The 27,932-nt window shown below is 41.0% G+C and overlaps 1 long non-coding RNA gene and 1 other non-coding gene across 4 annotated transcripts in view; both read left to right on the forward strand.

The window, feature by feature from the left end:
• The window catches only part of LOC111179486 (uncharacterized), a 92,652-nt gene that overhangs the window by 31,134 nt on the left and 33,586 nt on the right, over positions 1-27,932 (forward strand). The gene's annotated exons all lie outside the window — the stretch shown is intronic.
• On the forward strand, positions 2,847-2,953 carry LOC115802522 (U6 spliceosomal RNA). The gene has a single exon (XR_004022985.1). It is a non-coding gene; the product is annotated as a U6 spliceosomal RNA (small nuclear RNA).

Genomic DNA, 27,932 nt, shown 5'->3' on the forward strand with positions numbered 1-27,932 from the left:
ACGTTCTGCTCTCAAGGAACTTACAGACTCACTTGAGGGAGAAGACTTACACAGTTAACAGTAGCAAACATAAAACAGTATGCATTTGTGGGACAGGAAGGATCATTTTTCCTCTACCCTTGGAAGTTCTTGGCTGAGACACCCCCTGTAATAAAAGACAGATTAAGAGGAGAAAAACAAGGAGAAGTTTAATAACATGTATACCTCCTGTATACATGGGAGATAAACTGAGTAACTCCTCTAAATGGCCCAAGTCACGGCCTTAAATACCATCTCCAGCTAAAGACAAAAGATGTTGGGGGAGGGGGAGGCCACTTATTGGAGGGGACCAGGAAAAGCACAGTAAACAAAGGTGAAGTTGTGCAGATTTAAGTCATTGCCTTCTCCACTGATAAGAGTTTCTGGAGCTTTAGAGTCAGCCTTCTCTTCTTGGTACAGAGAGGGGTCTGTAACTTTTACAAATAGAGATGTCCCTTATAAATGTCAACGTCTCTTATGAAAGGATAAGCTTTCAGAGCATCTTCTATGGATGCCAAAACTCGGCTTCTTTGCACTGGTGCCATAGCAAATCTCGGAGACAGAGTTTTGGGTGAAGTAGAAAAGAATAGCTTTATTGCTTTGCCAGGCAGAGGGGGGGGACACAGTGGGCTTGTGCCCTCAAAAACTGTGTGTCTCAACCCGGGAGGATTTGGTGAGGAGTTTTATAGCATTGGTTCAAGGGTGGGGTTGTTGATAAGCATCAGGGTGTGTTCAGGGCCTGCACTCCTTTAATCTGGCCTCAGGTGGTCTCTTGAAGAGCTTCTGTGGTTCTCAAGGTCATCAAACTGTGACCTTCCCTGGAATGAAGAATGCTTCATCAGCTAGTTAACATCTTCCATTTGTTGGGGGTATTAATTCTGTAGAAGAGCTCAAAGATATTGTTATGTGTATCCCTTGAGGCAGGACCAGGATCCTGTCTCAAGGCTGCACTATTGTTTCTTGACTGTTCCTCCCTTGTCTCTGCATCCCCTCCCTTCCGTAATTAGCAACTGTTTGAACCTGCCCCTTGGAACTCAGGGAAGGACATGGAAGCTGAAGCCCATTCTGTACAAACAAGAAACGAGGGACACAGAAATGCTTCTGTGCCCAGGAGTCCCACTCGGTCCTGCTCAGTTTCACTATGTCTGCTCTTTCTTAAAAATAACCAGCTGAAAATAATCAGTATGCCAAAGAGGCATATTTTGAGGTGGTATGTTTTGCTCCCCTTCACTGTTAGGAGGAATCGGGGCCAATGGAAAGAGTATCCAGCCAGGAATCAGGTGTTTCCTTTTCTAACTCACTCAGTCCTGGTTCATTGTGTGACCATGCTGGGGAAAGATTACTAAAACAAGATCTTCTGCCAACCCACAAAACCTCTCTGCAAAAAGTAGAAGAGGAAGAATACAGATTTATTACTAAATAAGCATTAAACTAGAATGTGATGCACAGTGCAGGCACTCCACTAAAGAAGAGACCGAAAGCGGATAAACAATGACTCATCCTCAAACAGCAGGCTTGACAGCACCATTTGTCCTGCATAGGTTATCCTAAATTCATTTGGTAATTGGAGTGACCATATGTGTTAGCTAGTATGATTTATTCAAAGGAAAAATCAAACGACAGTAGGTCATTTTGAAACAAGGCACCTGCCAAATCAGGCTCTGACCCTCTCACAGAAAATGCGAGATACAGGTGCTGTCTTCCTTAATGATGACATTTCAAAGAGATGGTTCCTAGGTCCTTGAGAAAGACACTCCTGGGTCATAAAAGTGGTAAGAGGCTGATTTAGCTTTTAGTAAGATTTATATGCATTTCAAAGAAACAGAGATAGAGCCAACAAATTTTCTAAAGTAGATGCTGAAAGAAGAAGCAGGTGAAGCCTCTTCCCTTATTTTCAACAGGAAGAACTGAGCCTCTTATTTTTAATTCATATTTGCTCTTACAATCTTTCATCGGTCACTTCATTTTTGGCCACTTTTTCCTCTAGTGTAGAAAAAAGGGGGAGATCTATATTAGCATTCATAAACTACCTGCCCACCAAGTTTGAGAACTAGTGAAGTACCACAAGGAAGAGCTTCTGAAGTCTTGTACTTTTTCATGTCCCTTCTTGTTGTAGACTTAATAATAATGATAATAACAGCAACACTAATAATAATAAAAATGGCAGCCTTTGAAGGCAGAAAATTTTAGGTCCAAGACTGAGATCCTCACAACTAAAAACGTGACCCAGGAAAAAATATTTTCCTAATTTCCAATTACCTCACCTGTAAGTAGAGATTGAGATAGAGGTGGGTTTTTTTTTTTTTTTTTTGAGATAGAGGTTTAAATAAAGTTACTGTAAGGATGAAATAAGGTAGTGTCAATTTACCTCCCTTCCTTATTAAGGGGATCACTATTTCATGATATGCAGTCTATATATTAATGGGAATGATAAGCAGTTTTGCTTATTCACCCTGAATTGAAGCTTTGAATGCTAAATATGTCTGTCAGAATGTAATACTCCTTTTTTTTTTTTTTTTTTGATGTTTTGGGTAGTTCCTTTATTTATTTATTTATTTTAAAATTTTTAATTGAAGTATAGTTGATTTACAACATCAGGTAAGTTTCAGGTATACAGCACAGCGATTCAGATTCTTTTCCCTTATAGGTCAGAATGCAACACTCTTTATCCATGGCTGAGGTCAGTGTTTCACCAAAGTGTGGGACTCATATCACCTGTCATCCATGTGGTCTAGGTGACCCATTTAATAACATTGAATCACATGGTGGGGTGTTATTCATTGCTCAGAATTGTTCAGAATAGTTAAATACATTAAAAACTTACTTTGGTGCTTGCTTCAGCAGCACATATAATAAAATTGGAACGATACAGAGAGGATTAGCATGGCCCCTGCACAAGGATGACATGCAAATTTGTGAAATGTTTCATATTTTTAGAAGATGTGGTATGTATATACAATGGAATATTACTCAGCCGTAAATAAAGAGTGAAATAATGCCATCTGCAGCAACATGGATGGACCTAGAGATTGTCATACTGAGTGAAGTAAGTCAGATAGAGAAAGACAAATATCATGTGATATCACTTATATGTGGAATCTAAAAAAAGGGTACAAATGATCTTAGCTACAAAACAGAAATAGAGTTACAGATGTAGAAAACAAACTATGGTTACCAGGGGGTAAGGGGTGGGAGGGATAACTTGGGAGATTGGGATTGACATATACACACTACTATATATAAAATAGATAACTAATAAGGACCTACTGTATAGCAGAGGGAACTCTACTCAGTACTCTGTAATGACTTATATGGGAAAAGAATCTAAAAAAGAGTGGTTATAGGTATATATATGACTGATTCACTTTGCTCTACACCTGAAGCTAACATAACATTGTAAATCAACTATACTCCAATAAAATTTTTTTAAAAACCTCTTACTTTGGTTTAAAATGCCAAAAATACATCTCAAAAATGTCTAATGCCCCCTCCTCTTTCAATAAAGCCTTTGACAAGCAACTATGTTTTTCTAGAACTTAATATTTGTTTAGTTTTTCCTCAATTTATTTTTGCACTTTCCTTCTAAAGACAAATGGTGCTAGGTTTTCAAGTATGATAGTAATAAAAAGATTCTTTTTTAGTACGTTTAAGTAAAAAAAATGAGTTTATTTAAAGAAATATTTAAAATAGAATGAGTGGGTTCTACACAGTTATGACCAGTGTAGACATGCCTGAAAATCAGCATTTCCCATACTTCAGGGATGGTAAACAGAAACCGTAGCTTTAGACTCTCACAATCAAACAGGAAGATGAGTAGATGGAAAGTCTGAAAACAGAAGCCAGAGCCAATCTTGTCATGGCATAAATGTGAGTACTTTATATTCTGGCTGAAAGGCCAGGGTCAGTATATAGAAAATTTAGTAGAACTTTCTATGAAAGAGAGCTGGATGACATTGTATAAAAATGTTTATTAACCTTTTCAAACCACATGTATGCTGCTTTTTTTTCTTTCTTTTTTTTCTTTTTTCTTTTTTTTGCGGTACGAGGGCCTCTCACTGTTGTGGCCTCTCCCACTGCGGAGCACAGGCTCCGGACGCGCAGGCTCAGCGGCCATGGCTCACGGGCCCGGCCGCTCCGCGGCACGCGGGATCCTCCCGGACTGGGGCACGAACCCGTGCCCCCTGCATCGGCAGGCGGACTCTCAACCACTGCGCCACCAGGGAAGCCCACGTGTATGCTTCTTTAAATGCATTGATACAATTCTGGTGTACAGAACAAGAAGATCATGGTCCTGCTGATCAAGGCATTTTGTAAAACTCTGATAAACTCAGTTTGAGAGGGATATTAACAAAATAAAGCATATCCAAATAAGTAGGAGAAGTATGATAAAGATTTTGAAACCTGTATCATGAGAGCTGAGGCTGAAGAACCTAAGAAAATTAATTCTGATGAACATGGATAGTGAAATCCTCTTTGTACTTCTCAACGTGGGTCACACGAAAAAGGAGCCAGACAGATGAGGACTTGCTAACAAATAATGTCCAACAGTAGAATCAGCATCCACTTTGGGTAGTGAGAGCTCCATCACCAGAGGTAATCAAACAGGTTAGGCAGTAGCTGACGAGTGTGCAGTCACAGATGTGTGCAGTTCTGGGGAGGTGAACATAACACCTTGTTTGGGGTGTGTTGTGTTGAGGGGCAGGGTTAGAAAGGGAGTTATTAAGTGAAAAATAACTGCTATGTTTAGGCTATCTACCAGTATTTTGGACCACATGTTTCAGTGTATGAAGAACTTTTAAAATTTACTTTTAAATGTGTAGAATCGCTTAATTCCCACCCCAAACAACAACAACAACAAAATCTTCATATAACATTGATGCTTCAGAATCATGCCTCTCATCCAGGGTCTTCAAAGACCAGAAGGAAAGCTAGGAGCACATGCCAGTCTGCAAAGTGCAATGGCAGAGATATGTGTAGGGGAAGATGGACCCAGAGCATGTTTTGCGGTAATTATGGGCTCCGCTGACAGCCAGCTCGCTTTTCCTTCGTGTTTTCATGCCTTCCACAAGCCGACTTTGGGGCTTCAGGTGAAAAACGCCCAGCCCCTGTAGCTTCCGGCTTAGAACTTTGAACATTTGAAGGTTGCAAAATGTGACTCTAACCAGGAGATGGCAGCATCTACCTAGAGATGCGCCAAGCAGCGGCTGCTGCCTCACAGCACCATGGAATGTGTTCAAGGAACACTAGAGGGCACGTTCCCACTGCTGGTCAGAGATGGGGCTGGTTCAGAGCACCTCGTAGGGAACAGTCCTCCCCAAGTCTCCACCCTACACCTATTCACAGAGAGGGTCCTGTGGCTGTCTGCATAGGTGTGACTCACTCTCTCTCTCTCTCTCTCTCTCTCTCTCTCTCTCTCTCTCTCTCTCTCACACACACACACACACACACACACACACACACACACACACACTCAATTTCCAAGCTGATACAGGACCAGTGAGCTACCAAAGGCAGTTCAGAGGCAGCTGTCATCTCTTCTTTACCTACTCTTTTACACTTTGGCAGTCATGGGAAGTGTTCTACATTAAATGCCTATTTCAGTGGCAGGATTTATTAGACTTCCAGGGCACCAGATGGACAGAAGTTGTATCCAGTAGGAAACAACAGCAAATAAGGAGCTAGGACTCTCTGCGTGCTTCTATGCAGTGAATGTATGTAACCAATGAGATTTTAAACATACATACAGTTTAATTTTGTGAGAGAAGTAACTGTATCCCCCCCTTTACACTTTGGGCAGCTGATTCTCAGTGTTGTTTCTTACTCACTTCTGCATTGTCATAAACTACCTAGTGGTGGAAAAGAGGTTCAATCCCAAATTTACCTGATTGCAAACACTGTTCTTTCTACAGCCTCTTTCTAGTTTCCCCTGCAACACGGGGACAACAAGAGATATTCAATCCCCTGAAAGGAATTTAGTGTCACTTATGATTGTTTTCCCTTTTCCAAATAGAATGCAGTTGAATTAAACAAAGACTTTTTGGTCAGATCCTACTCTGGGCCATACCTCTCCAGGGCCCTCAGCGATTTCTTAGTCTGTAGGCTGAAGAGGAGATGTTTAAGGGGGGAGCATAGCACCTGTATTCAAATATGCAAACATGCAGGGGATGTTTTGGGAGCTCTCGGTGATCAGATGTAAGCCTATAAACAGAAAATAGAAATAGAGGCAGAGTGTATCTCATTTAAAGGAAAACACTGGCACACGTACCACTGTCCTGCAGTGGAATGGGTGACCTGGTGAGGGCATCAGTAAACACTTGATGGACTGATGAGACAAACAGCAGAAAATTCTTCCCACGCATGGCATGTGCTAAACCAAAGCTGGGAGCACAATAACGGCTGAGGCAGGCTCTGTGCTTGCTTTGTTGAGCCTTCAGTCAGATGGGAAAACAGGTATTATAACCATAAGGGTGTGAAAGGTACTATAATAGGAGAAAGAAGAGAGTGCTAGGGAGCCTGGCAGAGAAGCACCTGATCCCATCTCAGGGGAGTTGGAGAAGAATCCCCACAGAAATGTTGTCTAATTAGAGACCTGAATAGCAAATAGGAGCTAGTTAGATAAAGGGAATGGGAGAAAGAGAAATTTCCTATGGAAATAACCCACCTTCCCCAAAACAAAGGTTCCTGTGACTTCCTATATGTATGTGAACCTTTCTAAAACACCTAGAAAAATGTCTTATTTCATCTTTTATCTACTGCTGTCCAACAGACCACCTCAAAATGTTGTGTCTTGAAACCATGACTGTTTGTTTGCTCGTGGTTCTGCCGTTTGGGCTGGGCTCAGCTGGGTGGTTCTTCTCTTGGTTTGTTTGCCATCCATCATGGGGCTGCTGTCACCTGTTAGCTCAGCCTGGGTGGGCTGGTGGCATTTGGTGTTAGCATTCTCTGGGGGTACTTTGGATCTTCTCCACATGGCTTTATATTCTCCAATAGGAACGACTGAATTTTTTAATATTGTGGGCTCAGGCCAGCATTTCCAAAGAGCAAAAGAGGACATTTCAAGGCATCTTGGGAACTGGTTGTAGAATTAACATAGTGTCACTTCCACCACATTGTATTGTTCAAAGCAAATTTAAGGCTAAAGAATGAGTAACTAGAATTCTATTTTTGTGATCATGTTTTTCAACCGACCAGTATCATGCTGAGAAAACCCAAAGTAGAGTCGATTAAAGGTGAATCCAGAAACGTGAAGTTTGAGCTCAGTCTTTAACGATAAGATTTTATTAAGCAGAACAGAAGAGAGCACAGCATAGCAGGGGGAGGCTGGAGAGCATGGCTGGACTGTTTGGAGAAGTTCACAGGGTTGGGTATCAGAGTCAGGGGAGTAATTGCAGGAAAAGACACAGCCTGAGAAAAGCATCCTCACCTCTCAGTAGTATCCCACAGTGCACTGGGATGCCTATGGAGTGATCATACAGGGCCCTGTATGATCAAGGTAGGAGCTCAGCAAGATAACATTTACATAAGGAGATTTAGACCATAAGTCTTGTTTTTGTACATCTGAAGTGTCATTTCACAGACCCTGCATGAAGCAGCCTCAGAATTATTTCATTCCTATCGATTTGGTTGGAACCTTAATTACTAGGACTTGCTGGGTCTCCTAGTTCGATTATTTCTGTGAGTCCTGCCTGCTTTGGTCATGTTACTTCCCTAGGAGTAGAGAAGAAATGCTGTTTTCTTAGCTGGCTGCAAAAACTCCATTGGGTTTCCTCGTGGACACAAACCCAGTGAGTCTGAGGACCATTAGGAAAGCACATGGACTTCAGCACGTGAGGGCAGAAGCCATCTAAACCGACACACACCTGCTGACAGTAGGATCTCCACAGGATTCCCCCCTACCCCCCCCATTTATCTTTAATTGGTAGGGAGAAAACATTTTATTGCTGAACAGCCAGTGAGAGGAAGAACTGGAGAGCAAGCAACTTTTTGGCAAAGCCGAGAGAGGGATGAATCAGATCACCGAAGATCATACGATAGCCAGATGATCTAAACCACTGTGGATGGATTGCAAACATTTCCTCACATTTTTGGTTGCTCTGTGGGCAGGAACAAAGCATGATTTAAAATTAAAACGCAAACTCTCTGTTTTGAGCAAATCCTTCTGTCATTTTGAGGTGGGCTGGCAACCACGTAGCCTATACGCTGAGAAAGCCTTTTGAAAATCAAGCAGAGACACGTTCTAGAAGCAATAGCAGGCATAACAAGTGTCTTCCGCTTCCTAGACATCCCCCGTTGTTCCTTTCAACCCGAAGGAGCATCTTTTGAAATACAAACCAAGAATCCAGCCGTTCTTAATAGTTATCAGTGGGCATTCATGTTGTTTGGTCAGCCTTAAGGCTGGCAAAAACTATTCCTTTGTTTTGCTTTGGGGAGAAGTGGAGGCTCTTAGAGGTGGCAGGAATAAAAACCTGTTGACTCAAAGCATTTTGTGTTAGGTTAGCTAGAAATGAAGTGCCCCTGGGCCCTGGGTTGCCTGTGTTTTGCTAAGATAGGAAGGATTTCCTCAGGGACAGACAGGCCTGGGGTTAATTATGCTGCTGGGTGAATTCATCACTAAATCTTTTTTTTTTTTAACCAACAAAGACAAATTACCTCATATGTTTTAAAAGGCCCTAAAAAAAATTAGGTGAGTGAATCAAACATCCAGCCAACACATGAACCCAGAGTCAGCAGCTGGCAGCCTGCCAGAGAGATTCCTCATTGTTGGTTTGTATAGACAAAGATGAGAACAGGCAGCCATCCTCGGGCATAGAGTTCGCGTGAGCTTTCACATACCATGATCTTCGCTACAGTCATTGACAGGAGGGGTATTATTATTACCTTCATGTGTAAGCGAGGAAATTGTGAACGTCAGCACCATGGATGCAGAAGCTGGGGTCTTGCAGACACACAGCTCTGAGTCCCGATTCTGTACCTACCCGTCATTTGCTGCAAGCATGACGTTGAGATTTAAAAATCTCTTTGACACTCAGTCTCCTCATGTTTACAGTGGGGATGACAATACCTACCTCCTAGGCTTGTGACAGCAGAATTCATTCACGTCACACACTCACAACATACCGTACACGCAAGTCAAAAGTGCTTATTTTGCCAGGTGGTTAATAAGCAGTGGACCCAGACTATCTGTGTTCAAACCCTAGCTATGCTCTCTACCGAAATCATAGACTGGAGAACTAGTTCAGCTTCTCTGTGCCGCATTTCCTTGTTTAGAAAATGTGGGCAATTATAACAGCTGTCCCAATGGTTTTCTGTGAAGCTTAAAACTGAGAATGATGGGTAAAGTCAATAATAGGCACTTAGGGCTTCCCTGGTGGCGCAGTGGTTGAGAGTCCACCTGCCGGTGCAGGGGACACGGGTTCGTGCCCCGGTCCGGGAGGATCCCACATGCTGCAGAGCGGCTGGGCCCGTGAGCCATGGCCGCTGAGCCTGCGCGTCCGGAGCCTGTGCTCCGCAACGGGAGAGGCCACAACAGTGAGAGGCCCGCGTACCGCAAAAAAAAAAAAAAAAAAAAATAATAATAGGCACTTAGATGATGATAATGATGATAGTAGTGATTCTCTTATCTCTCAGATGATTTGTCCAGGGTCACATAGCATGTGACCCTGGGCCAGAGCCAGGGTCCAGTCTTAGGAATTCTAGCTTTGAGTTGTAAGGTTTTTCTGTTGTGACACAGGAGCGCAGAATTAAGTGCAAGGATGGGAAACAATTTGAAATCCCAAGAGATGAGATTTCTGTGGTGGTGGAAAAGACTTGAGCAACTTTCAAGAGACGGTGCAAGTGTGGGAAGGCTGGGCTAATGCCTTCCTTATGGCCAGGATGGGACCTCTCAGGCTTTGATGTGGGAGGCTCAGAAATGAGGTTATACTGCAAGACCTACATCGTCTCTCTAGTCTGTGCACAAATTGTGTTGGACATGGGACTGAATTATGGAGCTGTTGGATCCGGGTTGCGGTCTTCAGCTCAAGTTTGAGAGAGCGATCTCTGCCGTGGTCACGGGAAAACCATAATTCCTTTATTATTTCTCCCTTTGTCCCCATGGCTTCCTCTTTTGGGGGAAATATCTGGGGGTAGTCATTTATACGTGTAGTAAAAAGTATCTTATCCTGTATCATTCAGTCATTGACTCACTTTCTGTGTACTACTACTTGCCTGAGGTCAAATGGCCAATATATTACGTTTCAATGTCCTTATCTGTAAAACTGGTAATATGAGTATCTATCCCTTAAGATCTTGTTCAAGACCGTATAAGATAATATAGGTAAAACACTTAACTCTTATTGGTTAGTTGCTGGCTTACTGCTTATTGAACACTCTGTTAGAAGCACACTAGGGATACAGCAGCGCGAGAGGGATCTGGTCTTTCTGGTTATTGTCTGAAGGTCTAGGTTTGAGTCCTGACTCCCACTGATGGTTAATGTGACCTATTCCAAGTCCCTTTTTCTCTCAGACTCTTTTCTTCTTATCTGTAACATTAGGATATTGGAAAAGGTCAACATTGAAAGGTTATCTTCCAAGAAACATTAGTCTCATGAGATTGTCCTCAGAATGAAAAGGGGTTCGGTGGGCATATAAGTTTGGGGGAGTTTGTATCTTAGATTCCTCTCCTAGAAATCGTCAGTACACATCACCATAGTAAAGACCCTGCAGCGAAGGAGTCCGCTAATAAAGAAACCTGTTTGATTGGGTTTAAACTGAAGTTTCCCAAAGCCCTTTGATCACCGGACCTTTTTCCCTTTAGAAAAGCAAATTACTTTCCCGTGGATTATTCTTTGGGACATACTGAAGCGGGTAATCTCCTGAGAGCCTTTTCAACTTCAATGATCTTTTCCCCTCTGCCAACATCACCTACATTTGATGTTTCTTTCTGTAGTTGCAGCATCAGGTATAAGCCAGGATGCTCTCCTTGTTGATACAGGTCACATCTGTCAATCCCAAACCATGTGGCATGGACAGCTGAGAAGTCTATATTTACACAGAGCTGCATGGATACAATACACACCCATCTGTGTGCACAAAGATGATGAGAATATGAAACATCTAAAAAAGCATTTCACAACTTTCTATTGCTGCCAAAACTGTTTGGTTTTGATTTTTAAAATTTTTTTCACTGTTCCCTGGGCAACCTTTTTTTCCAATTGTGTCCCAGTTTTCTCACCCAAATGGAGAGAAAAGCTTGGACCCAGAGCCTTTCATTGCCTTCTGAGTAGCTGAGCCAAGTCAGAGTGATGGTCTGGAAACCAGAAAGTTCGGATTCCATTTCTGCCTGTGCCATGAACTTGACCTTGATTTGGAGCAAGTCACCTGTCCAGTCAAATCCTGCATTTCTCCACCTAGAAGGTGGAGGGAGCTGAGCTAGATTGGTCTCTGTGTTCTTGCCCGGCATGAGATGCGGTTCCTTCTAGAGAAATGGCATCTGAAGGCAGCTTTTTGGTCCAGCCGTCTCAGTTTGTTCCTGCAGCCTCCTGTAGTAGCCATCTGATCTGCATGGTTTGCATTAGCCTCCCTGCACCAATAAGCAATAGCAGGGGATGGGAACAGTTCAAGTCCCTCTGGCTCTTTAATTTAAAAAAAAGTTTTCTTTTTAATTTTAAAATTTTTATTGGAGTATAGTTGATTTACAATGTTGTGTTAGTTTCAGGTATACAGCAAAGTGAATCAGTTATACATATACATATATCCACTTTTTTTTAGATTCTTTCCCTATATAGGTCGTTCCTCTGGCTCGTTTAAAAGGGGCTGTACTTCACCCACTTCATGCCATTGCCTGTACGGTGTCCTCTTCATTCTTGGGGAAAATGCTCTATTAGGACAGCCTGTGTCCACTAGATCAATGGCCTGGATTGTAGGGATTTGGGTGTTTTTTTTTTCTTTTTTTATATTATAGCAAAAGAAATACTAATGCAAACCCTAAATTAAGTTATGTGAAGGCTTTTACTTAAATCCACAAAAGCAATGAGAACCAGACCTGGGCTTGCAAGGAGGGCCAGACACAAAGGCTTAGGTTAAGGCACGAGGATCAGCTTCAATTTTGAGGTTAAAGATTGTTCCTTCTTTTGTGGCTCTGTCAGGCTCTTGACATCACTTAAGCATAATTGATTCGGGGGGGACTGAATCCTGTGAATGTGCACACTGGCTTCTGTTTCTCCAAAACTGTGCTTTCAAGGAGCTCAAATTCCCTGAACTACTGAGCACAGAGATCCTCTCCCCAGAAAAGGCCTGAAGTGTTGATTTTGTGCCCCTCTCCGTGCTCCATAGGTGATCAGCTAATTAAGACCTAGTTGGGGCTTGTCTGGACCCCCCCCCAGGAACTTCCAATGGGGGGATATTCATACATTTGCAGGTGGAGGAGCATCAAAGACCTGGGCTGTCTCTGGGTGGCTCAGTGACTTTACTACCCTGTGATCGTGGACCAGGCATTTAACCCCTCCTGGCCCTACTCAGCTTCCTTTTCTGGGCAGTGCGGTACATAATGCCTGCCATGAACCTCTCATGGGGCAGCTCTGCTGGGACCCTCTTCCTTCTTCCCCAGTTTGTTCTGTAATATCCGTGGAACATCTTGCCTTTGTCTTGACCTTGTTCTCTGGTGTCTTGGAGATTTGGCAAAGGTTGGCCCCTCTTCTGGCAACAACCTTCCTCTTTTGCTTGGTGACGGTGTACTCATTCTTCCAGGCTCAAATGGAGTGTTTTCTTCCCAGGTAGTTTTTCTTGACGTTTCAGGGTATATTTTCCTTCTCTGTGCTCCCCTCTCACACCCTGTATTTACATTTGTCATAGCACTTAGGAAACCCGAAGTCCCCACCCCCAAGATGCTCACAGACCTGTGCTTCTTCTACAGTTGTATGTTTCCAGCATCCCATCCCCTTTAGGGTGGTTAATGCTATCCTAGGCATATCACAGTTGGTGAATGGAAGTGAAGAAGCTATCTCATTTTTACACACCGGTGGTGAAAAAGGTCTTTCTAGTGAGTTGGGTGAAGGAAAAAAATCTTGGTGTGTTATGAGCCAAGATACTTTACATATTGTACCTCATTTAACCTCTTCCAAATTCTGATGATGTATATGGTAACAATGTAATTTGAAAGAGGAAAAAATGGAATCACAGAGAGTTTAAGTAACTTACTCTGTTAGTTGGATCCTTTGGGAAGGAGACACTGAGATGGAATTAGTAGTTCTGGTGGCTCATTGTGTGTGTGTGTGTGTGTGTGTGTGTGTGTGTGTGTGTGTGTGTGTGTGTGTAGGGCTGGGGGATGGGGCAGGGGCTTTGACAAAGTGTGGGCCAATTCAACAGGGAGCTCCAGAGCAATGATTGCTCATTAGGGATGTCCCACGTTGAGCAGAAATGGTCATCCTCCAGTATCCCCACTGTGCTCAGAGGCTGATGTGAGTAATGAGGGTAGTGTAGCTGCAAGTTCTCAGCTAACTGTACTCCCTGCCGTGTTGAATCTAGATGTCCCAACAAAGCCATAATATGCAAGTGGGTCATTCTGACTTTAAAGCCCATTTTTTTTTTTTTTTTTACTACACTACACTTCTGAAATTTAAGGGGCCTCCTATTACATATCCTGAAATAAAGTTTCATAAATCAACTGGATGACCAACATTAACACAATACCAACATAAATGTGACACTTGAGTTTAAGCTCCTATGTAAAACAAGAGAAAAGGTGACCTGCTCATTCACAATCTTGCTTCCATTACTTTACTTCCTCTCTCTTGAAACTGTGTCTTGGCAGGACCTACAGGGATTGTATAATATACTGAATGATTAAAAGTTGTTAGAACTCCACACGATTGAACCTACTGATTAAACAACTGTATGCACATCCAAATCGCTTAACAGGCCTCTCGTGGTCGCCAAGTGTTGTAACCCTGGGCTGGAAAGGCAAGGGATTTATACAAGCTGGAATGCTTCTCATGCTTCCTCTACCAGGGCTTGGTCTGAGCCAAGTCTTGATTAACCATGACCTCATCTTCATCACAGACATCCTAGGACTGCAACCTTCCCACCACCTTTTTCCGAGGCCACAGGAGGGCCATCAGAGTGAGGGGGCACATGATCTATCACAGTGTGAACTCTCTGGAGTATTCAGAAAACTACGAATCAACGCAAAGCCTCTTCTTTCAATCCAGTGCTTTAAAATAGCTGCAGGATCAGATACCAACTAGAGAGAGTGAGTTGGGTTCAGCTTTCCCTCAGATGATTCCTTTGCTCAGTTGGGTAAAGCCAGGTCTAGAAATGGCAGTAATGGTAAAGTTTCAATCACTCTACTTCTCAGACCCCAACCTAGAGTTAATGACCTCTGGGGTTAGAGCTCAGAATCATTACCTTATTACTGATCTGCTTGAGCTCATCTCAAGAGAATGAGCAGACTAGTGGCAGCCCCTAGAGTCTTGAACCCCATCCAAGTCTTCACTGATCTGAAAAATTCTAGTCCCAAGGTGACCAGTTGTTTAGTGGGAGAGACAAGCCTAACACCCAGTCCAGTAGTCCGTTAGAATTACAGGGAGTCTTCAAATCAACATGTTGGTGGCTGGCTCAGCTGGTGGTGAGCTTCCCATCCCTGGAGATAATCAAGCAGATGTAGGAAGGTTATCAGTTAAGAAGGCTGTAGATAAGGGTCTTGAAGAGGGAAGGAGGTGGGAATCCATAAATTCTCTTGCAACTCCTCTGAAAGTCAGCTTCTCATAAAGGTAGACACAGACAATCCAGTAGGAAAAAAAAATCACTGTAATTCAAGGCTAATATCATATCTGCCAACACCTTTCTTCAGATCATGCTCTGGTGTCTAGGCATTTACCTTCTAACTTTCAAATCCAGTTGCATCAATTTTTTGCTAAAGTCAACAACAGTCCCCTCTTACAGCTCTCTATGGTCCCCCCTGACTACAAGATCTTTCCAATCCCATCATCCCCTTCCCTTCTGGACCCCATCCCTTACCAGTTCCCCTCTTATCTCAGAGCATGACATAAACTTGGATGCCACCTATATTAACTACATATTACAGTGTAACAAATTACCCCCAAATTGAGTGGTTTTCACTAATAAACATGTATTATCTCACAGGAATTTAGAAGTGGTCAGCTGTGTGGTTCTGGTTTGAGGTCTCTCATGAGGTTTCAGGAAAGATGTTAGGCGGGTCTCAGTAATCTGAATGCTGGGCTGGGGAATCTGCTGAGCCAAGATGGCTCACTTACATGGTTCTGGTTGTTGTCAGGAGGCCTCAGGTCTTCTTCATGGGGTCACCTCCATGGTGCTGCTTGAGCATCATTACAGCATGGTGACGGACTTCCCTCAGAGTGTGAACTCCGAGAGGGACCAAGACAGACAAGAAAATATTTTTTATGGCCTAGCCTTGGAAACACACACAGTCATTTTGGCAATATTTTATAGGTTACACAGGTTGGCTTTTTTTTTTTTTCCTTCAGTACAAGAAGGGACTACAGAAGGGCATGAATACCAGGTGACGGAGATCACTGGGGGCTTTCTTGGAGGCTGGCTGCCACATTCATAACTCTGAGCATGCTGTTCCTTTTGCCTTGATTTCCCTTGCCTCTTCTCTACCTATTACTCTTCTAGCCATCCTTCTAGAAGCATCTCAGATCCCATCCCATCTGTGAAATCTTCTCTGAATCCATTAAACAGAACTAAAACTTTTCTGTTTTCCCAAAGCACTTTGTACATACTGCTACATTATCTCGTATAAAAAGATATGTTTTATTGTAAAGTACAGTTTTATCTCTCCACTAAGAGATATATAAAAGATGAGGCCAAGAGGTATGTAAAAGAAAGGGCCATATCTTATCTAGTGTTTCTAATATTGAGTTAAGTTTTGGCAAATAACAGGTATTTATGGAACATGTCAATGAATTAGTATCATTTTCTTCATCTTATCATCTCTAACCTACTTTCTGGGCCAAAATTAATACAAATGAATTAAAGTATAAAATACTACCTAAGGCAAAGTAAAAAGCACCAAGTGTTATTTTTTTTACTTAAACCCTAAACCTAAGTATAATTTTAATAGGAAACAATTTTCTGTAGGGAAAAGTTGAGACAAAATGGAAATTAAGTGTTACAGCAGGAGAAAGCCTTTAAAGTTATGTTGTCCAAATTTCTCCTTTTGCAAATTGGAAAAATTGAGGCCTGATTGTAACACATATTTTTCCCACACATTTTCACATACATTTTAACTAGAAAAGAGGGTTAACTAACCTTGATAAAAAGAGAATTAAATCTCTTGAGTAGATTTGGTTTTTATTCTTTTATCCGTTTCATAATCCAAATTCTCTAATTTCATCCCCATAAGTCACCTTAAAGAAAAGAAACAGAGTGAATTAAATTGAATGAGGTATTAACTCATTAAAGCAGATATTAACTCCAAAATATTAAGAGAAAACTCAGGCATTTGGTGCCAGGCATAGGTAGAAAGAAGTCTTAAAAAAAAAAAAAAAAAAAAAGAAAGAAATCTTGGAGGAGGCCCAACTCACCTCTGTCTGAGCTCCAATATTCTCTGTTCTTGATATAGAATCCTAACTCCCAGAGTGGGGTGGTTTTTCTCTGGAGAAAGAAAAATAAATACAATGGCAGAGGCTAAGTACTGAAGATCAGTATTCAACAACAGAGGCAGATTCAAGATGGCCAAGTTGGAAGATGTGGAGTTAGCATCTCCCCACAGCTAGGGTGCCTGCCGGCCACTGGTGGGAGACTCTAACCTCCAAGGAGACAGGTGGAACCCCAGAGTGAACTGGTAGGACATAGGGGGAGAAAAGGGGGAGGAGAAGTGCAGGCCAGACAAGATTGGCGCCCCTGAGGCCGGGGAGATCAGGAGCGGCAGGTGGGAGGGGGCCTCCTGACCCCAGACCAGAGGAGCAAGAGAAGAGAGGAGAGGAGGGTGTTTGCTCCGCTCACTCAAGCCCAGGAAGCCTGTTGGGCTCCCAGGTGAGGTCCCCTGCCCAGAACCATGTAAGTGAGCCATCTTGGAAGCAGATTCCCCAGCCCAGCATTCAGATTACTGAGACCTCCCTAACATCTTTCCTGAGACCTCAAAGGGAGAGGACACAAATCAATAAAATTAGAAAGGAAAGAGGAGAAATCACAATGGACACTGCAGAAATACAAAGGATTATAAGAGACTACTACAAACAACTATATGCCAATAAAATGGACAACCACGAAGAAATGGACAGATTCTTGGAAAGGGACAATTTTTCAAGACTGAACCAGGAAGAATTAGAAAGTATAAACAAACCCATCACAAGTAATGAAATTGAAATTATAATTAAAACTCTTCCAACAAACAAAAGTCCAGGACCAGATGGCTTCACAGGCTAATTCTATCAAACATTTAGAGAAGAGCTGACACCGATCCTTCTCAAAATCTTCCAAAAAATTGCAGAGGGAGAAACACTCCCAAATTCATTCTATGAAGCCACCATCACCCTGATACCAAAACCAGAAAAAGATATCACAAAAAAAATTATAGATCAATATCAGTGATGAACATAGATGCAAAATTCCTGAATAGAATACTAGCAAACAGGATCCAACAGCACATTAAAAGGATCATACACCATGATCAAGTGGGATTTATCCCAGGGATGGAAGGATTCTTCAGGATATGCAAATCAATCAATGTGATGCACCACATTAAAAAATTAAGGAATAAAAACCATATGGCCTTCTCAATAGATGCAGAAAAAGCTTTTCACAAAATTCAACACCGATTTATGATAGAAACTTTCCAGAAAATGGGCATACAGGGAACCTACCTCAACATAATAAAGGCCATATATGACAAACCCACAGCAAGCATCATACTCAATGGTGAAAACTGAAAGCATTTCCTCTAAGATCAGGAACAAGACAAGGATGTCCACTCTCGCCACTCTTATTCAACATAGTTTTGGAAGTCCTAGCCACAGAAATCAGAGAAGAAAAAGAAATAAAAGGAATCCAAATTGGAAAAGAAAAAGTAAAACTGTCACTGTTTGCTGATGACATTATACTATACATAGAAAATCCTAAAGATGCCACCAGCAAACTACTAGAACTAATCAATGAATTTGGTAAGGTTGCAGGATACAAAATTAATGCACAGAAATCTCTGGCATTCCTATACACCAACAATGAAAAATCAGAAAGAGAAATTAAGGAAACACTCCCATTTACCATTGCAACAAAAAGAATAAACCTGCTTAAGGAGGCGAAAGACTTGTACTCAGAAAAGTATAAAAAACTGATGAAAGAAATCAAAGATGACATAAACAAATGGAGAAATATGCCATCTTCTTGGATTGGAAGAATCAATGTTGTGAAAATGACTATACTACCCACAGCAATCTACAGATTCAGTGCAATCCCTATCAAATTGCCAGTGGCATTTTTCACAGAACTAGAACAAAATATTTCACAATTTGTATGGAAACACAAAAGGCCCCGAATAGCCAAAGCTATCTTGAGACAGAAAAACGGAGCTGGAGGAATCAGGCTCCCTGATTTCAGACTCTATTACAAAGCTACAGTAATCAAGACAGTATGGTACTGGCACAAAAACAGAAATATAGATCAATGGTACAGGATACAATGCCCAGAGATAAACCCATGCACATATGGGCACCTACTTTATGACAAAGGAGGCAAGAATATACAATGGAGAAAAGACAACCTCTTCAATAAGTGGTGCTGGGAAAACGGGACAGCTACATGTAAAAGAATGAAATTGGAACACTCCCTAATACCATACATAAAAATAAGCTCAAAATGGATTAAAGACCTAAATGTAAGGTCAGACATTATAAAACTATTAGAGGAAAATACAGGAAAAACACTCTTTGACGTAAACCACAGAAGATCTTTTTTGACCCACCTCCTAGAGTAACAGAAATAAAAACAAAAATAAACAAATGGAACTTAATTAAACTTAAAAGCTTTTGCATAGCTAAGGAAACCATAAACAAGACAAAAAAACAACCCTCAGAATGGGAGAAAATATTTGCAAATGAAACAACAGACAGAGGATTAGCCTCCAAGATACACAAACAGCTTATGGAGCTCAATATCAAAAAAACAAACAATCCAGTTAAAAAATGGGCAGAAGACCTAAATAGACATTCACCGAGGAAGACATGCAGATGGCCAAGAGGCACATGAAAAGGTGCTCAACATCACTAATTATTAGAGAAATGCAAATCAAAACTACAATGAGGTATCACCTCACGCTGGTCAGAATGGCCATTATCAAAAAAACTAGAAACAATAAATGATGGAAAGGGTGTGGTGAAAAGGGAACCCTCTTACACTGTTGGTGGGAATGTAAATTGATACAGCCACTATGGAAAAGAGTATGGAGGTTCCTTAAAAAACTAAAAATAGAACTACCATATGACCCAGCAATCCCATTACTGGACATATACCCTGAGAAAGCCATAATTCAAAAAGAGACATGCACCCCAATGTTCATTGCAGCACTATTTAAAATACTGAGGACATGAAAGCAACCTAATGTCCATTGACAGATGAATGGATAAAGATGTGGCACATATATACAATGGAATATTACTCAGCCATAAAAAGAAATGAAATTGAGTTATTTGTAGCGAGGTGGATGGACCTAGAGTCTGTCATACAGAGTGAAGTAAGTCAGAAAGAGAAAAACAAATACCGTATGCTAACACGTATATATGGAATCTAAAAAAAAAAAAAGTGGCACTGATGAACCTAGTTGCAGGGCAGGAATAAAGAGGTAGACATAGAGAATGGACTTGATGACATGGGGTGGGAGGGCGAAGCTGGGGCGAAGTGAGAGTAGCATCGACATACATACACTACCACATGTAAGATACTTGGCTGGTGGGAAACAGCAGCATTGCACAGGGAGATCGGCTCAGTGCTTTGCAATGACTTAGAGAGGTAGGATATGGAGGATCGAAGGGAGGCTCAAGAGGACGGGGATATGGGGACATGTGTACGCATGTGGGGATTCGCTTTGTTGTGCAACAGAAACTAATACAGTATTGAGAAGCAATTGTACTCCAATAAAGTTCTATTTTAAAAAAATTGAACAGTAAAACTGACTTCCTTTTAGGAGTAGGGAATCTAGGGAATTGGAAAGAGGACAGAGAGAGAACACTAACTTTTCAAATTCAATCTTGAACTTAAGCTGTATTTTTTTTCTCAGTAGAGCAGGGCTCATTTATGCCCCTGTCTCATTCCTCTGTGACCTTCACCAACCAAAAGTGGTTTGAGTAGTTCTATTGTCAAGAGTTACGCCAATATCAGTGTGAGTTTTCAGATGTTCTTGGGTGAGAAGGAAAGTAGGTAATTGTGGAGCCAGAGAACTCTACTGCCTGTTGTACCAAACCTACCAATAGAGTGTAGGCAGGATGTTTGCTGTTAGCATCATAGCAACAGTGACATACATCTAAAAAGGTTTGATTTGAGTTTTCCAACAAGTTCCCTGAGGACCATCTTCCCCCATCCTCGTTGTGTCCCATGTCACTGAGGCAACTAATAACTCAGCACAGATGTTTTCAATCTTTGCTTTTTGAGCCCACGCAGGGCAGATAAATAAATTTCTTCAGCAATTGCACTTTTGGGCCACTTACACAATAGGCTGAAGTCATTCTTAGATTTCCAGAGACTGGAAACCACCGTAAAATTATGGAAGGTTCAAGGGCTTGGAAGAGCCCTTAAATGTCTCATCTACAATGTTGTTGGAATTGGATCAATGGTTCCAAGTCCTGCTGAATACAAAAATAACCTGGGGAACTTTCAGCTCTATCCCAAATCAGTGGAATCAGAATCTCTGGAGGTGAGGCATGGCATAATCTTTTTTACATTCTCTCCACATTGCTGTAATGTACATTCTGGGTTGAGAATCGCAAGATCGAATGATAACGTGGGTTCAAGAAGGGTATGAGAATAAATGAAGTTCATGCAGAGAATTAATGCAGAATAAAACCTAAACCCCAGATTTTCTGGCTTCCAATGTGGTCTTCTTTTCAGTGCACCATAGCAATGCACTTAGTAATTAATGCACTTAGTAATATCTGCTTAATCAATTCAGGGAAGAGAGACAGTAAATCTTAAGATCTCTTTCTTTAAGTAATGAAACTCAGGGCTTCAGGATCCTCAGTTACTAGAATATCGGGTTCTATTACTTGTTGTTGAGAATTGGGCTGAATTTATTATTTTTGAGAGGCAGCAGAGCTCTTAGAAAGCATGTTGGGACTGCAAGTCAGGTAAAACCAGTTTCTAGTATTGGCCTTGTCAGTCTTGTTTGTTTTCAGTGACAATTACTCCATGTGTAGGTGCATTTTTGATGTGTTTGTGTGGGGAAGTGAGCTCAGTGTCCCCCTACTTTGCCACCTTGATCTCTCCTCACCAGGTTAAGTTAGTTGTGCTTCTCTACTATCAACAATCTACCAGAAAAAGAAATTTAAAAAACAATTCTATATTTACAATAGCATCAAAAGCAATAAAATACTTTGGAATAAATTTAACCAAGGAGTTAAAATATCTGTGTACTGAAAACTGTAAGAAATTGATCAAAGAAATTGAAGACACAAATAGAAAGATATCCCATGTTCATGGATTCGAAGAATTAATATTGTTAAAAATGTCTATGCTACCCAAAGTGATCTATAGATTCATTGCAATCCCTATCCAAACTCCAATGGCATTTTTTCCCCACAGAAATAGAAAAAAAAATCCTAATATTCATATGGAACCACAAAAAACCCAGAAGAGCCAAACCAATCTTGACAAAAAAGAACAAAACTGGAGTCATCAGTTTCTGATTTCAAATTGTATCACAAAACCATAATAATCTCAACTGGTTCGTGTTCAGGTTTGCTGCTTCTTCCTTTTGTCTTGTCAAACTTGTTTCTTAGCCCCTCTAGTAAATTATTTTTTGTTTCAGTTAGTGGACTTTTAAAATCCAGAATTTTTGTTTGTTTGTTTTTTAATAATTTCAACCTCTTTATTGACATTCTCTATTTGGACCATTGGTCTCATACTTTACCATCACTCTTACACTTTTGTTTAGTTCTTCAGGCGTGATTTTCTTTCGTCTTTGAAATATTTGAAATAGCTGATTTATAGCCTTTTTTAAAATTAAGGCTAATATCTGAGCTTCCTCATGGAGAGGAAAGGAAAGAAAGGAAAAGAAAAGAAACTTCTTTGCTATTTGCTTCTCCACACTTGTCCCTTCAACAATGTGCCTGTTTATGTTTACTCTCAAGATCGTTAGGCAAGTGCTGTTCCTATTTTAACCAAAATTTCTTTGATTGAGACTTGGTCTCTAGAAGACTTAAACCATCATCCTGTAAGTGGAAGTCACAGGGCAATTTTTAAACAAATCTTATTATTGGCTTGTTTGTTTTTTTTTTTTTTTTTAAATTAGCTCCTCTCTTTCCTAAGTGGAAAGATTTTACTACCTGAGACAGACTTATATTCTAAACCCAGCAATATCATGTTTTGCTCTGTGACCTCAAGAGAATTATTTACCTTTATCGAACCTCAGTTTCCTCATCCTTAAAAGGGAGGAAATGATAATAAGGGATTTGATGTGAGAATTAAAGGAGAGAATGCAGAAACAGAGCACAGGACAATATCTGGCACATGATTGGGGTTTGGTAATTATCAGCCCACTTTTCTCTGTGCAGCAATAAAGGCTTTGGAAAGGAATTGAACTAGCTGGTGATGATTATCTGGCTCCTGCATTTGAAGGCAGTAAAACCAACATCTGAATTATCTGAGTTGATAAGATTATCTAGATCACTGCTAAATCTCCCTGCCACTTTGTACTGGGGATACCAGGACACCTAACTCCCAAACATAATCTTCTGAAAAGCAGTTTTTTTTACAGGGTAACTCTGAAAGGCGCTTTGTGCTAGGAACAATACCCAGAGTGTGCCTTCCGGGTAGACAATATGGTACAGAAACACATTAATCTTCCCCGCAATCCTATTTCATGTCTTCCGGACCTTGCAGAGGGGAGATGGGTGGAAACAATTGATCCATTGAGAATCGCAGGCTGACCTCCAACTCAGACCTCTACCTGGGTGAGTAAATTTGGATGGAGAACAAGTGCTCTGGCCCCAGCCAAAGGTGGTTTCCTGCTCCTTGACTGAGGCTGGCTCCAGTTCAGTTATGAGATCTTGCTAGCAAGGCTCCCCTTGGAAAAGACGTTAAAAGTGCCCACCCAGTCAGGATTTAATTAATAATCACACAGGAACCAACTTCCTCCCACTCTGGGAAAAGGAGGAGTTGGGCAGGTGGCCATTCCCAGGCTGCCAGCTCTCAGACTTTTGAGATCCTCAGCCGTGCACCTGTGCCAGGACGCTGTCAGCTGAGGGTCAGATGATCCGGGGCCTCAAGAAATCTTGGCCATGAATAAACCTGCTTCTCAAGTTATTTCCTGGAAAGCTTCAAAATCACAAAACTCTTCCTTTACCCTTTAAATCTCCTTTGCTGTTGCAAGAGCATCTGTTGCCTTCTTCGCGATTCTGTCTTCTTTTTCTTGATTGTCATTTTTATGGGTACCATGTGTTCAGTATTACGATGGGTCAGGATCTCCCATTTAGTGAACAGTACCTTACTGAGTATTCAAACAATTTTAGTTACTGGAGTCACTCCTGACTAGGTTAGTCACCAATGAATGAATGACATATGGGTTGAGGGTTTGTGCAGGGTTGAGTCAGGGAATACATTTCCAGTGGTTTTCTGTGCTTGCAGGCAAAGTGGGTGCTGGTAGTGAGAGCATGATCTTAAGAAAAATAAATGCAGGTGCTGGCTTTGGGAGCAAAATCACACCACAGACTGGTGTGCAAGAAATTGATTAAGGGTTCCAAGCACATATGGCTAGAATACCATGTAGTTTCTGCTACGACTATATGCTTGTTCTGCTTAGTGCTTATCACGGTTGTAATTTTATGTTTGTCTATGAGATGCCTTGGTTAATTAATTTATTAAAAAAATTTTTTTTGGCTGCGTTGGGTCTTCGTTGCTGAGTGTGGACTTTTTCTCTAGTTACGGCGAGCAGAAGCTACTCTTCGTTGCAGTGCGCGGGTTTCTCATTGCGGTGGCTTCTCTTGTTGCAGAGCACGGGCTCTAGGCTCACGGGCTTCAGTAGTTGCAGCACTCAGGCTCAGCAGTTGCGGCACGTGGGCCCGTAGAGCGCATGAGCTCCAGTAGTTGTGGCTCAGGGGCTCTAGAGCGCAGGCTCGCTAGTTGTGGCGCACGGGCTTAGTTGCTCTGCAGCATGTGGGATCTTCCCGGACCAGGGCTTGAACCCATGTCTCCTGCATTGGCAGGCGGATTCTTAACTACTGCGCCACCAGGGAAGTCCCGATGCCTTGGTTAATAGCTGTGCTCACCCGTGAATATAAACCCAAAGAGGGCAGAACTCTATTTTTCCTTAACCTTGTAGTATCCAGCACAGGTGGTGCTAACTTTTGTTGAATAAATGATTCAATGTCTGTTCCTAGATGATGAAATTAAGGATCAAAGAAATGAAGTCATATTGCCACTAACGAGATGGGTTCTCAGAGGGAATTCAGGATATGAATTTGAGGTTTGTGTAGATGGAAATTTCTTGCTCTTAATCAACATAATAGTGTCACCATGAATCTAATGCCATCGTATAAAACGTCTGTGAGACTTATTTCTTATGAAAAACTAGGGGAGTTAATAATAATTATTTTACATTGTTGTTTTAAGATTCAGATAACTACAGAAATTGAGATTAATATATGGAAAATACCAAGTACGTTCCTTGCACATAGCAGATGTGCATTAATGTTAGTTATTATTATTATTATCATCACCACATCATCATTGCCTCTCCCTGCTGTTCCCACCCTAGTATCTTATTACATTGTTATTTTTGGTTTTCCAAGTAGGTCCTAGGAAAATTTTATGAAAATAAATGAAACGCTTACATTTCATCAAATCACTCTTAAAGCATTAAAAAAATCTGTTTCATAGAATGCACATGATATTAAAGAATACTGGGTCCCAAACACCTTCCCTCAGGTATACCTCTTTTTCTCTTTTAATGTGTGGGATAGGAAGAAGGGAGTAAGATCAAATTCATTTTTTCTTCCTTCCACCATCTCCAACTCCAACCTTATCATAATTTTGGGGGGATGGAGGTGGCTAGAAATGCCAGATATAGCTGCCCCTGCCAAACTCTTGAAGAGTAGATTGAATGAGTAAGGCATAATGCCAAGGGTAGCCCCTACCCTCCCAACTGTTTTCTACAACCAGATTTCAGAACTTTAAAAATGCTTCCCACCTTACTCTTGTCCAGCAGAAACAGACCAGCTCCTGACAGGTCCTTATCCTTCAGTGACATCCCAATAAAAATGAAGGGTTGACTTCCAAGCTGCTTAATTTCCTCATACAGTCCAAGCAGGGGCAGGAGGGTTTAACGATGATTGCTTCAATTGTTCTCTGTTTATTAACAGATCAAATACAGTAAATCAAACTACCCTTTTAACTTAGCATTTGTGGCCGTTTTAAACATAATTGATTCATGATAACATTTGGGTCAAAACATGCTTACTATCTGTGTCCTAAATATTGATACTGTGAATGTTTCTACTTTTTGAAAGAGTATAAGGGAATCCACTTAGAAAATGTTTAAAACAAGTGCTAACATTGAGCTTTTCATCTCAGTCATCAAGTGAAATAATCACAAAAAAGAACTTTAGAAACAATATGATTTAGTGCTCTTTTTTCTGGCCCTGCAGAGTTCTATTTCATAGATGATTTCAATTCTATAGTAAAAACGCTATTTAATGGGTTTCCCTGATGGCGCAGTGGTTGAGAGTCCGCCTGCCGATGCAGGGGACACGGGTTCGTGCCTTGGTCTGGGAAGATCCCACATGCCGTGGAGCGACTGGTCCCGTGAGCCATGGCCGCTGGGCCTGCGCGTCCGGAGCCTGTGCTGCGCAACGGGAGAGGCCACAGCGGTGACAGGCCCGCGTATCGCAAAAAAAAAAAAACAAAAAAAAACCCCAAAACAAAAAAAACGCCATTTAATTTTCTGAACCCCTAACACCTAGACTACAAGTTTGAAGAGGCAGAGACTATGTCTATCTTGTTCCCCTGTGTATCATCCATTCAAGAAATGGTAGGTAATGACAATACCATACTAAACAAGATAGAAAAATCCCCTACCCTCATGGACCTTACATTCTAATTATATCTTCAGTACCAAGGACAGTGGCTGAAAGTTACCCTTGTCTGGTTGAGTGAAATAGCAAATAGATGAAGTTGCCCCTTCTGTAAACAAAATTGATTTGGGGCACTCTTGAACCAAGTAAATGGGGTGTGAACAGTACAGGAAGAATTAGTGCTACACAGCAAAGTTCCTATGTGATCATAGACGTGAGCAAAGACAGTCCTCGTTTCAACCACATTCTTATTTAAACAATTTTATATCTCAATAAAGAGGTATAATCTACATGCCATAAAATCGCCCATCTAAAGTGTCCAATCCAATGTATTTTAGTATATTTACAAAGTTTTGTCACCTTCAACATCCTTACTAATTCGCGGCTCAAAGCAAAGCACTAGTTCAGTTCCCTGAAGATACCAGCCTTTGGGAAAGGAAATGGGTCAGATATTTAAAAAAATTTTGTTCTTTCATGAAGTCCCCTTTGCCCTGCAGAGAGGAAGTATGACAACATCTTTATGCTTTTTATGGTCCCAGAGTATTTCTTTTGAGGAAGGGGAACTTAATACCATAGATATCATATGAACTCAGCAGTTTTTCTTACTAGGTTTCTATTTGAAACTCACTACTCATTAAAATTCTCTGAAGTCTCCAGAGTAATTGTCAATAAAAGCATTTACTTATCAAGTGAAAAATCAAATATTTTATAATACAGTGAAAAGAATACTTGTATAAAAATTATTGTATCTGATTTTACTCTTGGACTTACCATTAACTCACTGGGTAATTTTAGGAAAGGCCCACAAATATTTGGGTCTCAGTTTCTACATTTGTGAGGGAGAGAGAAGGAAATGATAATTAAATTCTCTTCCAGTTCATAGTTTTTATACATTAATTTGCAAGTGGGCCACTCTGCTTAATTATAATTGGGTGATTTTATTATTTTAGAAGGGGACCCCGCCTTCTACATCTACATGATCCTGATTTGCATTATGTGATATGGACAATAATACAGGCTGAAAACAAGCATTTTCAAATGCTGAGTGGGGTGAATGTAAAAGTGAGGAATTCTAAAGAAATCTTAGGACTATATGACCTTGGACCATTGCCTCATTTCTGTGTGGATGAGTGTTTCATATTTTTAAGAATCCGTCCCTTTGGGTCAGGAACAAGATCTGTTTCTATGCTTGGATCTCACATTGTAGTAGATGCTCAGTAAATGCTTGTTGAAGGATGAATATGTTTTAGATAGCAAAAATGCAGGAAAAAATGTTAGTTTAGGTAGAGCGAACTACAAGAGAGTACACGTGATTTTTGTTAGAGAGATTTTAGTGTGAAAACAAATAGTAACTTCCACGAAAATGTGAAGTCTGCCGACCTATCTGCATGTAATAAAAGCTCTGGGTAATGTGGGCCTCATAACAAAGGCAGAAATTCACTGTATAGGATAACAATTACTCTTTTATTGCTTTAAAATGATGCAGATATATACATACACAGACACGTTCATTTTAAATATCTGGAACCAATCTTAAAAATAAAAACCCATAAATTAATAAAATTAGCCATTAAACAAGAAAAATAAGAGGCTCAGAAAAGCACAAACCATGGAATTAAACTGTTTATTCTTTAGCATGGCCCCAAAGCATCCTCCTAGAAGCTCTTGCCTATATTA

Source organism: Delphinapterus leucas, chromosome 20, assembly GCF_059928025.1.
Source record: "Delphinapterus leucas isolate spDelLeu-1000000601 "Yukka" chromosome 20, BTC_Dleu_Yukka2, whole genome shotgun sequence".
In the NCBI taxonomy this organism is placed as follows: domain Eukaryota; kingdom Metazoa; phylum Chordata; class Mammalia; order Artiodactyla; family Monodontidae; genus Delphinapterus; species Delphinapterus leucas.